The sequence below is a fragment of the Muntiacus reevesi genome, chromosome 4 (assembly GCF_963930625.1).
Source record: "Muntiacus reevesi chromosome 4, mMunRee1.1, whole genome shotgun sequence".
Taxonomy (NCBI): Eukaryota; Metazoa; Chordata; class Mammalia; order Artiodactyla; family Cervidae; genus Muntiacus; species Muntiacus reevesi.
In genome coordinates, this window is record NC_089252.1 from 32,670,432 (window position 1) to 32,684,390 (window position 13,959).

Here is a 13,959-nt window from a genome sequence, read left to right on the forward strand (position 1 = left end):
GTGGAAGACGGGAGCGGTGTGGGGGCGATGCTCAGGTATATTCTTTGCCTATCCTGGGCTGTGGGGGTTATGTATTGCCTTCTTTATTCCTCATAATATGGCGAGGTGAAGATTGTTAGCCCATCTTAGAGATGAGTGGGGACTCTGAGAGGCTAAGTCACGTGACGAAACCATGCTGATGATACACGAGGCTCCCAGTTGTGATGCCAGCCTGGTCCCCAAGTGGGATGGGAAGGCCTCCTGAAGGTGGTGGGACCACACGGGAAGAAGGAGTATCTCAGGAAGAAGGGACCAAGAGGACAAAGATTCAGAGGGTAAATATAGTTTGACAAAAGGGATAGCCTGTGTGTGTGTGTGTGTGTGTGTGTGTGTGAGATGCGGGAGTGGAAACAGGGAGTCATGACTGAAAAAAAGACTGTGGACCAGTAGACTAGGGTCAGATTGTGGAGTGCTTTGGGTTTCAGGCCTAGGATAAATTTTTTCACTAATGATAATGAGATACACACACACACACACACACACACACACACACACACACACACACATATATATATATATATATATATATATATATATATATATATATACAGGCCATACCACATGGCTTGCAGGATCTTCCCCAGCCAGGGAAGGAACCCATCCACCCTACATCTCTGCACTGGGAGCTCATAATCTTAACCATCTGAACTGCCAGGCAAGTCCAATAATGATCATTTTTAAATTAATAGTAATAATACTTTGTGATGATCGAGGTGCCTTTCTTATGACCAACTTAAAGGTCTTTCCAAACTGTGAAGTCAAATTCCCACTATCATTCACTCCATTTTATGAATCTGGAAACGGAGAAAAAGAACATTTCAGAAACTTGTGCAAAGTCATGACACACGAGGCGCCTTGAACACCTAGTCCCTGGCAATCTGAAATACTCTATGCAACACTTAACAACATCTGAGCCCTGAGCCTCACTTTTCTCATCTGTAAAATGGGCATAATAACATCTACGAAGTGGTCTTAAAGGGCTTTTCCAGCTTTGTAAGATAGCACGTGCAGAGGTAGGATGCACAGATAGGGAGATAAGCAAAGTATTTCCTGTCATCCTGGAAATGTCATTTGGAATAGGGGTCTAATGTTCAGAGAGATTTATCTGGAAGACAGAAATCTGCAGCTCAACAAGGCTGTGCTGGTGGGCCCTGGGGGAGGAAACCACCACCTTTGCACATTGAACCACTAACAATTGCTGAGTGTGCTCCTTTGCTCCCGCTAGTAAAATCTTGTCAAACAGGAAACAGGTTTTTAAGGCAATGGGGTCCCCGTGAGTTCAAACTTCTGCTTTCAAATGTTCTTCCAAGATGCACAATTGGCACAGACTTACAGGAAATATTTAATTGGAATCGGAAGGCGCTGGCTCCACGGGCCTTGTTTTATATTGTCTGCGGGCTTCTGCTGAAATGACTTCGGTGTGGAAGCAGCGGTCACTCGTTTTTATATTTGCTGATGGGGAGTGAACTCAAAGCAGACTCTGCGGGGGCGGCTGGGGCCCCAGCGCCGTCTCCCCGGCGGTCAGGAAGAGAAAGGAGGAGGAGAACTGTCGCAGGAGAGTTACGCTCAGAGAAGAGACGGGCTGAGACGGACTCCAAGTGACATATTTATGAGCTCGGTATCAGTTGCTTGTGTTGATAAGCGCTGGTCATTCGAGGAAGGAAAAGTCACCTTTGTGTATATAAAATATACAAGATTCATAGCCTGAAAGGACTGAACAGGAAAGCATTAGGTAAATAGAGGATTTCCCTTCAACTATAATGTGAAAATTAAATGACTTCAAGAAGGAAGAAGGGAGGTGTTTCTGAGTCAAATGTTGAGAAAACCAACGATTCCTTAATTTCAAATCAAGCTTAACTGGCTTTCAACCATTTTTGGCCCACTTCTGAGAACACAGAGAAGACATTCCTTCTTCCCAAAAGCCTTTTGGTCTAGTCTCCCTTTTGCATGTCCCCTGCTTAGCCTCAAAATGAATACACGGGTTTTAAAGTCTAATGGATGGAGTTTAGACTCTGAGATCTGCCTTTAACTGCCTCAATGGGATTGGCAAATATTCATTGGAAGGATTAATGCTGAAGTTGAAGCTCCAGTACTTTGGTCACCTGATGGGAAGAGCCAGCTCATTGGAAAAGACCCCGTTGCTGGGAAAGATTGAAAGTAAAAGGAGAAGGGGGTGGCAGAGGATGAGATGGTTAGATAGCATCACTGACTCAATGGACATAAATTTGAGCTAACTTTGGGAAACAGTGGAGGACAGAAGAGCCTGGTATGCTATAGTCCATGGGGTTACAAAGAGTCTGACACAACTTAGTGACTGAAAAACAGCAACAACCACCAAGTCTCCCTCCTGTATTTGCAAATGATGGTTCATCATCTCAGATTTTTGTGAGGATTAGATGAGAAGATGCACTTTTCTTGCCTCCCGAGTGCCTGGCATCTAGGAAGTGTTCTGTCAAGGTGACCCACAATTATCCTGGTACCACAGACTACTGGTTTTTCCCAGAGTTTTCCAATCATGGGACACCCCAGAGTTTGGCAGTTATTCCCTGTGAGTGTGAAGAACTTCTCTCAGGGTCCTCCAAAAGTAGATTTCATTTAAAAAGCTATGTTGGATAAGACTTCCCTGGCAATCCAGCTGTTAAGACTTTGCCTTCCATGAACGGGGTGCAGGCTGGATCCCCTGGAACCCACATGCCTCGAAACCAAAAAACCAAAACATTAAACAGGAGTAATATTGTAACAAGTCCAATAAAGACTTTAAAAATGGTCCACATTAAATAAATAAATAATAAATAAAAATCCATGTTGGAGTCTAGAGCATTTTGATAGAGGAGGATGGTGGGGGAGGGGATGGAAGAAGAGCTTTTCCTGGAAATTCTCTTCTGATTTAGTTTCCCAATCCCCAAACTACCTTGATCCCTGGAAATGACCTCCATACTGTGGCTTTTAGAGTGTTCAATGACTCCTGGATTAACCCTCCCAAGGTAGATAAAAGTCCTTCTGCCTGACTCCAGTGACCCCCTAAACCTTCCCCTTTCCTTCTCCCAACTTCCTCCTGGAACTAGCGAGATTCTGATCTGATAAGCCTATCTCCATTCGAAGTCAGGCTTTGCATATCTCAGAACCCACCTTACTGGCAGAACATTCTCCTCTGTGACCCACTAGCTGACTGAGTCCCAGTTCAGGCACCCCTCTAGGTTCCTTCCTGATGAGGGTTTGTGACAAATGTTCTTCCCTCAGGCTGGGTTAGACAAGATGTTCTAAGAAAAAAAGACAGGAAAAGACCTTATCTTTATAGAATCTTCTATCTCAGGGGATAACCTCCTGTCCATTTGCATCTACCAAGTATATTCTCAGAAGACCCCTCTCAGTGACTCCTGGGTGTCAATGAGCTGACTGCATGGAGTAAACGTTACTCACAGAAACCCTTTTTATTTTATTTTTTGACTGTGCCACACAGCTTTCAGGATCTTAGTTCCGCTACCAGGGATTGAACCCAGGCTCAGGGCAGTGGAAATCCACAGTCCTGATCACTGGACTCCCAGGGAATTCCCTGAAGCCCATGTTTTGTTTCTTTTTCTAGTTTATTCAAATTTCGTTTGTGATTCAGTGTTTGTAGGTTGTACATTTCAAGGAATTTATCCATTTTCTTTAATTTGTCTGATTTGTTGGCATGTAATTGCCTCTTAGATTCTTTACATATCCGTGGTATTAGTTGTAACATCTTTTTCGTTTCTTATTTATTCAAGTCCTATCTCTTTTCTCTTTTTAAATTTTTTATTAATTTATTTTTTATTGATGCATAGTTGATTTGCAATATCATGCTAGTTTCAAATAGACAACATGGTGATTCAGATACTCTTTCCTTATAGGTAACTATAAGGAAGCTGGTGGAGGACCCTGGTGGCTCAGATGGTAAAGAGTCTGCCTGCAGTGAGGGAGACCCAAGTTTGATCCGTGGGTTGGGAAGATTCCCCTGGCAACCAGGGGTGGCAACCCACAACTGGATTGGCAACTCACTCCAGTATTCTTGCTTGGGAAATCCCATGGACAGAGGAGCCTGGCAGACTACAGTCCATGGGGTTGCAAAGAGTCGGACACAACAGAGCTTCCACTTTGTTGGAGCTAACACTTCCACTTTGTTGGTTACCTTTTTTTTTTTAATTGGAGAATAATTAATTTGCAATATTGTGTTGGACTCTGTCATACATGAATATGAGTCAACTGTAGGTATACATATGCCCCTTCTCTCTTGAACCTCCCTCCCACCTTCCACCCTATTCCACTCCCTCTAGGTTGCCACAGAGCACTGGATTTATAAATCACCTTTTCCCTCCTCAAGCCTCTCCATGACCTCTGCCACAGTAAAATATATCTCTAGCTTTTAATTTTAAGTCACTGTCTCAGAACTCCTTACATGGGACTTGCCCCAAATGAATACTTCTAGGGCATCCTAATATTTATTTTTATTTCATACCCCACAGTCCATCAGCAAATTCCAGTTCACCTCCATTTATGTTTGGAACACAGCTCATCCTCTTCTTTGTTCCTAACCTGGGAACCATCATCTCTTACCCAGTTTACTGCCGAAGTCTCCTAACTGGCTCCCCACCTCCACCCTGCCCATCTTGAGTCCATCTCACGCAGCAGCCAGAGGGGCCTTTTAAAAGTTAAGTCATCACTTCTCTGCTCAAAGCTCTTCCTGAGTCCCCATCGCATTCTGAGTAAATAATGAAGTCCCCTGTGAGGCCCCCACATCTGCCACTTCACTTTCTATGACTTCAGTTACCCTTCAGTCAGAAAATATTAAATATTAAATTCCAGAAATAAGCAATTCATAAGGAGGTATGTTTGTTTTGTGTTTTGTTTTTGCTACAGTGCGTGGTTGGCGGGAAGTTAAATGTTAGCTCCTGACCAAGGACTGAAACCAGGGCCCTGCAGTGAAAGCGCTAGGTCCTAAGCACTGGACCTCCAGGGAATTCCCTTGTAAGTTTGAAGTTGCCCGCTGTTTTGAGTCATGTGATGACATCCACTCTGCCTCACCCAGGACGTGAGTCATCCAGGGTGTCTTACCTGTGAGTCACTTAGTTATCAGATGACTATCTTGGTTGGGGCTTCCCTGGTCGCTCAGACGGTAAAGAATCCACCTGCCAATGCAGAAGACTCGAGTTCAGTCCCTGGGTGGGGAAGATCCCCTGGAGAAGGAAATGGCAACCCACTTCAGTATGCTTGCCTGGGAAATCCTATGGACAGAGGAACCTGGCGGGCTACCGTCACAAAAAAGAGTCCGACACAATTTATCGACTGAACAACAACAACAACTATCATGGTAGCACAGGGCTTGTGTTCAAGTGACTTACTTTACCTAATAATGGCCCCAAGGCACAAAAGCAGTGATACTGACAGTTTAGATACTCTTACCGTGGCTAGTTTATAAATTAAACTTTATCAAGGTGTGTATGTTAAGGAAAAATATAGCATACATAGGGTTCAGAACTATCTGATGTTTCAGACATCCGCTGAGGGTCTTGGAATGTATCCCCTGAAGATAAGGAGGGACAACTGTATGGCCCACTCAGTCTGACCCCACCCAGGCTCCATGTACTCCTCTCGTCTCATCTACCACCACCCGCCTCGATCAGCTACTTCTGCAGTCACACTAGTCTTCTCTGGTTCTGTGAATGTGCCAAGCACACCCTTACCTCAGGGCCTTTGCACGTTCCATCTGCCTAGATAGTCCTTCTCCAGATAACCACATGGCTCACTTTCTCACCTCCTTCAGCTCTTTCTTAAAATCTTACCATATCAACTAAGCTTTTCCTGACTATTCCATTTAAAACTGCAAGCCCTGCTCTCATATCCTGTATATTCGTGTCCGGACTTATTTTTCTCCATATCATAGGTCACCACTTAACTAGTAAGTAGTTGATCATTTATTTTGTTGATTTTACATCTCATATCACTGATCTCACTAGAATGTAAGCTCCAGAAGGGCAGGGGTTTCTGTCTGCACTGTTCCCATAGCTCCAGTGTCTGGTACAATATCTGGTACCCAGGAAAAGCTTTCATCATATTCAGGCTCAGTAATTGGATGAATAGGGTGAATGCCCTTCCTTTAGTGCCTCAGTTCTATGGGAGGCAGACATTATCATTCAAGTCAGAACAGGAGTTAGAACTGGTCTTAAACTCCTTTGGTTGCCCTTTACTACCTGTTTGACCTTGAGCAAGACACCTAAACTCAAAACTTTACGTTCTCAACAGTAAGATGGGAATAATAACATTACACATCTCATAGGACTGTGTGGCTAAATAACTTCCAGAGAGTGCTTTGTCCAGACATTTAATAAGTGATAGATATAGTTATTGTCATTGCTATCATTATGAGGTGCCATAAACAACAAGAATAAAACTCTCCAGCCATGGAACGGAAGAAAAAGAACACAGAACACTTTTTAAACTAATTAGCAAATAGAACAGCTGTGACTCAGGAATGTGTTGGATTTCTCACTGGAAATTGCTGCGTTTTCATTATTGTAAAGCATACCACTAATAACTTCCTTAAAGAAGCAAAAAAGGGCATGGCAGGAAGTAGAAAAATATTTTCCAACTGCTGCAGACTCCCCGCATCAATCAAGTGTTTTCTTCTTGCAGTGGGGTAATCTCAAGTACATGACACAAGATAAACACAGAGCCACGCTCCATTGAATTTACGAAAGGATGTTGTTTATTTTTATCACATTTATTAGACTTGAAAGATATCCTTTAGTTCTCAGATCAACATCGGCATCCATGTTTATTTCTGGGTTTCTGAGTGCTTTAATAAATAATAGAAGGCTGATCTTTCACCTTGCGCAGCCTAGTCAAGTGCTTGAGTGCCAGTGTTGAAGATGGCTCTGGGGGGTGGTGCACTGATGCATTGGGGGGTTATTTTTTTATGTTTGGCTGTGCTGTGCAGTTCGCTGGATTTTAGTTCCTCAACCAAGGATTGAACTCAGGCCCTCAGCAGTTAGAGTACAGAGTCTTAACCACGAGACCACTAGGAAATTCCCTGTTTTTACTGTTTTCTACATTTATATATTATGTATTTATGTGTTTGGCAGCACCAGGTCTTAGTTGCGGCACATGGGATCTAGTTACCTGACCAGGGATGGAACCCGGGCCCCCTGCATTGGGAGCTTGGAGTCTTAGCCACGAGACCACCAGGGAAGTGTCCCCGTTGGGATTTTAAAACATTTTTTTCTGGAATTCTGTGAGATTCAAAAAAATAGGAATGGTTCTTCTACTTGCCGGGAGAATCAATCAACTCTGCTAGGCTGTTGGGGCCTACTGGGCATTTTATGAATGGTGAACACAAACTGTTCAAAACTCAGAGCAGTTTGGCAGTCAGCCACTGCCTATGAGGCCAAGAAACGGTTCTCAGAATCCTTCCCCAGCTATCCCCTGCCCTCCTTTGCCCTCAGCACTACTGTCTTCCCTTCTGGAGAAGTCCAACGATGCAGAGGTCATGGCTAGGGCAGTGGAAGTGTGATCACACACGCGTCCTCTCCAGCCCCACGATTCTGTCTTGTGGGGCTACTACGCTCTCATTCGTTCCCTCATCTTGGGTCCCTCTGCTCTACTTCTGCACTAAAAAGGGGGATGATCAGGGAGTTGTTAGGGAGTGAAAATTTCTCCATCTTTTACCGTTTACTATCCTCTTAATATGTGTGCTCAGTCGCTTCTGTCGTGTCTGACTCTCTGACACCATGGACCTTAGCCCGCTAGGCTTGTCTGTCTATGGAATTCTCCAGGCCAGAATACTGGAGTGGGTAGCCATTCCCTTTTCAGGGGATCTTCCCGACCTAGAGATCGAACCCAGGTCTTCTGCATTACAGGCAGATTCTTTACCATCTCTGGAGACAGAGGATATTGAATATAGACAGTTCTCTCTTTCATGTCTGAAAAGGCTCTTGTCCTCTGTGAGAGATGCTTTATGATTTAAATAACTTTTAAGGCTGATTATAAAAGGAGACTTGAAGTCTCCTGACTGTGCTGAGGATGCAGTGACTTGGGGAACTGAGTTAGGCGGGGTCTCCAATCTTCCCTGTTGCTGTCTAACAGCTCCTGCCTCCTGCAACCTCTGGCCACAGCCAGAGAAAAGCACCCAGGACTCAGTCAGCACCCTGTAGTTGCAGCTTGGGAAAGCCGCTCAGTCAGCCCAGACCTCAGGGTCTTCCATTATGAAACCATGACTTTGGGCTCAGGTGCTTTGCAGTCCCTCTGCTCTTCAAAGTTCTGGGCTTCTGTGCAAGCAGTGACACCCCCTGTGAGGCTTTCGGTCCTGGGGTGACGTCATCGGTGGTCATCAGTAGTAAAGTGGCCCCTGAATCTAAAACGTTTCTCCTCCAGGTGGTATGTCCTTGAAGAGCCAGTTTTGCAGAGCCTACCAGGAAGACGCTGGCCTGACTCCCATCCAAAAGGAGCCTCTCTGAGGGCTGAGATCACCATGGTGTCAGCTCTGGGTTAGAGCTCAGAGTCCCTGAGATGGGTCCTGTCTCATCTAACAGCTCCGTCATTTAATCACACTTTTTTCTTTCCCCCGAAACCAAAGGTGGGGAGTAGCTGTGGGTCAGAGGCACAAGAACAAAGGACACCCTCCCCCACAGAGGAAATACAGTGAGGATTATCCCTTTTCAAAGGTACAATAATGAAATACTTTCCTTCTCCTGGACAGGCAATTTTATCAGGGTTCACTGCAGGGGAAACAAGATGCTATTGTCTCGATTTAATTGGCATAATATCTCCCCCTCCTCCAAATGATCATTCAGACGGCTGCTAAAGGCTTTCTGCTGGAAGATGAAATCTCTTTCAACTTGGCACCTTTCATCCTGGCCAGGCCCCTTACACTGCCTTCTCCCAGTGACTGCCTCCTCTGGGTGCCAGAATCTGGAACATTCTCCAGGTTATCTTTACTCCTCACCTCCACACAGCCTGGGTGTTAAACCAGCCACCAAGGGAGCCGCTCCACAGTCCCCACAAAAGTCACAGAATTGCTAAAATCCTTTCTGGATCTGTTCTGAGACTCAGCAGCTGTGGTGAGGGGAGTCCAGAGTAAGGACTCCTAGAGAATTCTATCATGAAGACCTGAACTTTTTTTCTTTTTTTGTTTTTTAATTTAAAAGACTTTTTTTTTTTAACTTTTTATGTTGCATTGGAAAATGTGTGTGTGTGTGAATTTAGCAATAAGGAGTTCATGATCTGAGCCACAGTCAGCTCCCGGTCTTGTTTTTGCTGACTGTATAGAGCTTCTCCATCTTTGGCTGCAAAGAATATAATCAATCTGATTTCGGTGTTGACCATCTGGTGATGTCCATGTGTAGAGTCTTCTCTTGTGTTGTTGGAAGAGGGTGTTTGCTGTGACCATTGTGTTCTCTTGGTAAAACTCTATTACCCTTTGCCCTGCTTCATTCCATACTCCAAGGCCAAATTTACCTGTTACTCCAGGTGTTTCTTGACTTCCTACTTTTGCACTCCAGTCCCCTATAATGAAAAGGACGTCTTTTTTGGGTGTTAGTTCTAAAAAGTCTTATAGGTCTTCATAGAATTGTTCAGCTTCTTCAGCATTACTGGTTGGGGCATAGGCTTGGATTAACGTGATATTGAATGGTTTGTCTTGGAAACGAACAGAGATCATTCTGTCATTTTTGAGATTGCATCCAAGTACTGCATTTCAGATTCTTCTGTTGACCATGATGGCTACTCCATTTCTTCTAAGGGATTTCTGCCCACAGTAGTAGGTGTAATGGTCATCTGAGTTAAATTCACCCATTCCAATCCATTTTAGTTTGCTGATTCCTAGAATGTCGACATTCACTCTTGCCATTTCCTGTTTGACCATTTCCAATTTGCCTTGATTCATGGACCTAACATGCCAGGTTCCTATGCAATATTGCTCTTTACAGCATCCGAGCTTGCTTCTATCACCAGTCACATCCACAACTGGGTATTGCTTTTGCTTTGGCTCTGTCCCTTCATTCTTTCTGGAGTTATTTCACCACTGATCTCCAGTAGCATATTGGGCACCGACCTGGGGAGTTCATCTTTCAGTATCCTATCATTTTGCCTTTTCATGAAATCCTTATTGCCAAATTCAGACTTAAATTGAAGAAAGTAGGGAAAACCACTAGACCATTCAAGTATGACCTAAATCAAATCCCTTATGACTCTACAGTGGAAATGAGAAATAGATTTAAGGGACTAGATCTGATAGACAGAGTGCCTGATGAACTATGGACGGAGGTTCATGACTTTGTACAGGAGACAGGGATCAAGACCATCCCCATGAAAAAGAAATGCAAAAAGGCAAAATGGCTGTCTGAGGAGGCCTTACAAATAGCTGTGAAAAGAAGAGAAGTGAAAAGCAAAGGAGAAAAGGAAAGATATTCCCATTTGACTGCAGAGTTCCAAAGACTAGCAAGGAGAGATAAGAAAGCCTTCCTCAGCAATCAATGCAAAGAAATAGAGGAAAACAACAGAATGGGAAAGACTAGAGATCTCTTCAAGAAAATTAGGGATATCAAGGGAACATTTCATGCAAAGATGGGTTCGATAAAGGACAGAAATGGTATGGACCTAACAGAAGCAGAAGATATTAAGAAGAGGTGGCAAGAATACACAGAAGAACTATACAAAAAAGATCTTCATGACCCAGATAATCATAATGGTGTGATCACTCACCTAGAGCCAGACATCCTGGAATGTGAAGCCAAGTGGGCCTTAGGAAGCATCACTATGAACAAAGCTAGTGGAGGTGATGGAATTTCAGTTGAACTATTTCAAATCTTGAAAGATGATGTTGTGAAAGTGCTGCACTCAATATGTCAGCAAATTTGGAAAACTCAGCAATGGCCACAGGACTGGAAAATGTCAGTGATCATTCCAATCCCAAAAAAGGCAATGCCAAAGAATGCTCAAATTACCGCACAATTGCACTCATCTCACACGCTAGTAAAGTAATGCTCAAAATTCTCCAAGTCAGGCTTTAGCAATACATGAACTGTGAAATTCAAGATGTTCAAGCTGGTTTTAGAAAAGACAGAGGAACCAGAGGTCAATTGCCAATATCCGCTGGATCATTGAAAAAGCAAGAGTTCCAGAAACACATCTATTTCTGCTTTATTGACTAGGCCAAAGCCTTTGTGTGGATCACAATAAACTGTGGAAAATTCTGAAAGAGATGGGACTATCAGACCACCTGACCTGTCTCTTGAGAAACCTGTATGCAGGTCAGGAAGCAACAGTTAGAACTGGACATGGGACAACAGACTGGTTCCAAATAGGAAAATGAGTACATCAAGGCTGTATATTGTCACCCTGCTTATTTAACTTATATGCAGAGTACATCATGAGAAACGCTGGGCTGGAAGAAGCACAAACTGGAATCAAGATTGTCGGGAGAAAGATCAATAACCTCAGATATGCAGATGACACTACCCTTATTCCAGAAAGTGAAGAGGAACTAAAGAGCCTCTTGATGAAAGGGAAAGAGGAGAGTGAAAAAGTCGGCTTAAAGCTCAACATTCAGAAAACTAAGATCATGGCATCTGGTCCCATCACTTCATGGAAAATAGATGGGGAAACAGTGGAAGCAGTGTCAGACTTTATTTTTTTGGGCTCCAAAATCACTGCAGATGGTGATTGCAGCCATGAAATTAAAAGATACTTACTCCTTGGAAGGAAAGTGATGACCAACCTGGGGAGCATATTAAAAAGCAGAGACATTACTTTGCCAACAAAGGTCCATCTAGTCAAGGCTATGGTTTTCCCAGTGGTCATGTATGTATGGATGTGAGATTTGGACTGTGAAGAAAGCTGAGTGCTGAAAAATTGATGCTTTTGAACTGTGGCATTGGAGAAGACTCTTGAGAGTCCCTTGGACTGCAAGGAGATCCAACCAGTCCATCCTAAAGGAGATCAGTCCTGGGTGTTCATTGGAAGGACTGATGCTGAAGCTGAAACTCCAATACTTTGGCCACCTCATGTGAAGAGTTGACTCACTGGAAAAGACCCTGATGCTGGGAGGGATTGGGGGCAGGAGGAGAAGGGGACGACAGAGGATGAGATGGCTGGATGGCATCACTGACTCGAAGGACATGAGTTTGAGTAAACTCCAGGAGTTGGTGACGGACAGGGAGGCCTGGCGTGCTGTGATTCACGGGGTCACAAAGAGTCAGACATGACTGAGCAACTGAACTGAACTGATTGGTGTGTGTGTGTGTGTGCTCAGCTGCTCAGTCATGTCCAACTCTTTGGGACCCCATGAACTGTAGCTTGCCAGGCTCCTCTGTCCATGGAATTCTCCAGGCAAGAATACTGGAGTGGGTTGCCATTTCCTTGTTAATCTGAGTATAACCGATTAACAGTGTTGTGATAGTTCAGATGGACAGTGAAGAGGTTCAGCCATACATCTACATGTATCCATTCTCCCCCAAACTCCTCTCCCATCCAGGCTGCCATACATGGAGCAGAGTTCCCTGTGCTCCACAGTAAGGACCTGACCTTTTTGTCCCTTGGAATGGAAGAAAGGGAAATGTTGAGTAATCAGCAAAGTATTCTGGCCAGAGCTTTACCCAACCCAATCGATCCATCTCTGTGGCCCCTCTGTGCTATGGATGGATACCTAAGCCAACAAAGTCAGGTGGGCCCCCCCTGGGCAGGGCTTGGCGGCCCCTACTGCCATCCCACCAATTTCTGGCTAAGAAAACACAGAAGCCAGCTGTCTGGGCCTGGCACCTACCTGCCTGCCACCTCCAGGTCCTTCTTTCCAGAGGGATTTGAGAATAGAAACTTGAAAGGGGATCAGGTGGTGGGTTGGAAGGTGTAATCTCCAAGGAGAACAATGTGAAGTCCCAATATCAAGCAGACAGATAGCAGGACACTTGCATACAGAACTCCTACTGCCCAGATGCTGAGCTCCCTTGATAAGCAAACCCATGACTATCGACCTCCCACCCCGCCCACTGCTATATCATGCATATTACTGAAGAAGACTCAAATCTCCTGTTAGAACTTCAACCCAACAGCAGGTTAATAAATTCTTACAACTTAAATTAAACTTACTCATAAGACTGCCGCTCAATCCCCCCACCATTTTCCTCTTCCCCACCCACAACACCCACCCTATTCTGCAACTAGTTAAAAAGGATTGAAATCTCTAGGATTTTTTTTTTTTTTAATCAGGACTTTCTGCTCAAGATAACTTGTCTCTAACTCAACTTGTCCTGAGAGCACTTTGGCACAAGTATCTCAAGAACCCTGTTTATGGCGAGTTGTGAGATCTCTGAGAAGACCTGGTCTCTGAATCAGACTTTTAAACCCAACGTGAGTTACCCCCAGAAAGACAACAGATTTAAAGTCAAGAAACAAGAGTTTGTAAGTGAGTTTCTTCTTGTAGTGTTTCATTTTGGGGGGAAGCCTTGAAAGCTCAGAAAGACTTGGCTGAAGTGGGGGAATTTCTAACATTATCTTCCACCAGGATTACATTTCACACAAGACACTTCTGATCTCCAGACCAAAAAAGGAAAAAAAGATACAAGAAAATAAAAACTAACTCATGAAAAAAAGCCTGTTTCTTCAATTTGGTTGGAAGAATATATGATGAACTTTCATTTTTAAATTTTAATTCTGGAACATAAGATTACATCATAAGTTGCCCAGGATAAAATCAGTGGTATCTACCCATGTACCAGACCACCGTGATGCAGGTGTTTGATCTAAAGGAACTTTTTCAAAACTCTGTGAGTCAAAGAAAGGTTGTAGAGGTGCATGTCTACCAAAGCTCTCAGACTTATGATTGGAAAGGATTCTATCCTTTGAAGCCTCCCCAGCTTGTGTGAGCAGCTGAGAAAGCAAAGTGACGGTCACCTCATTACATGAAGACCC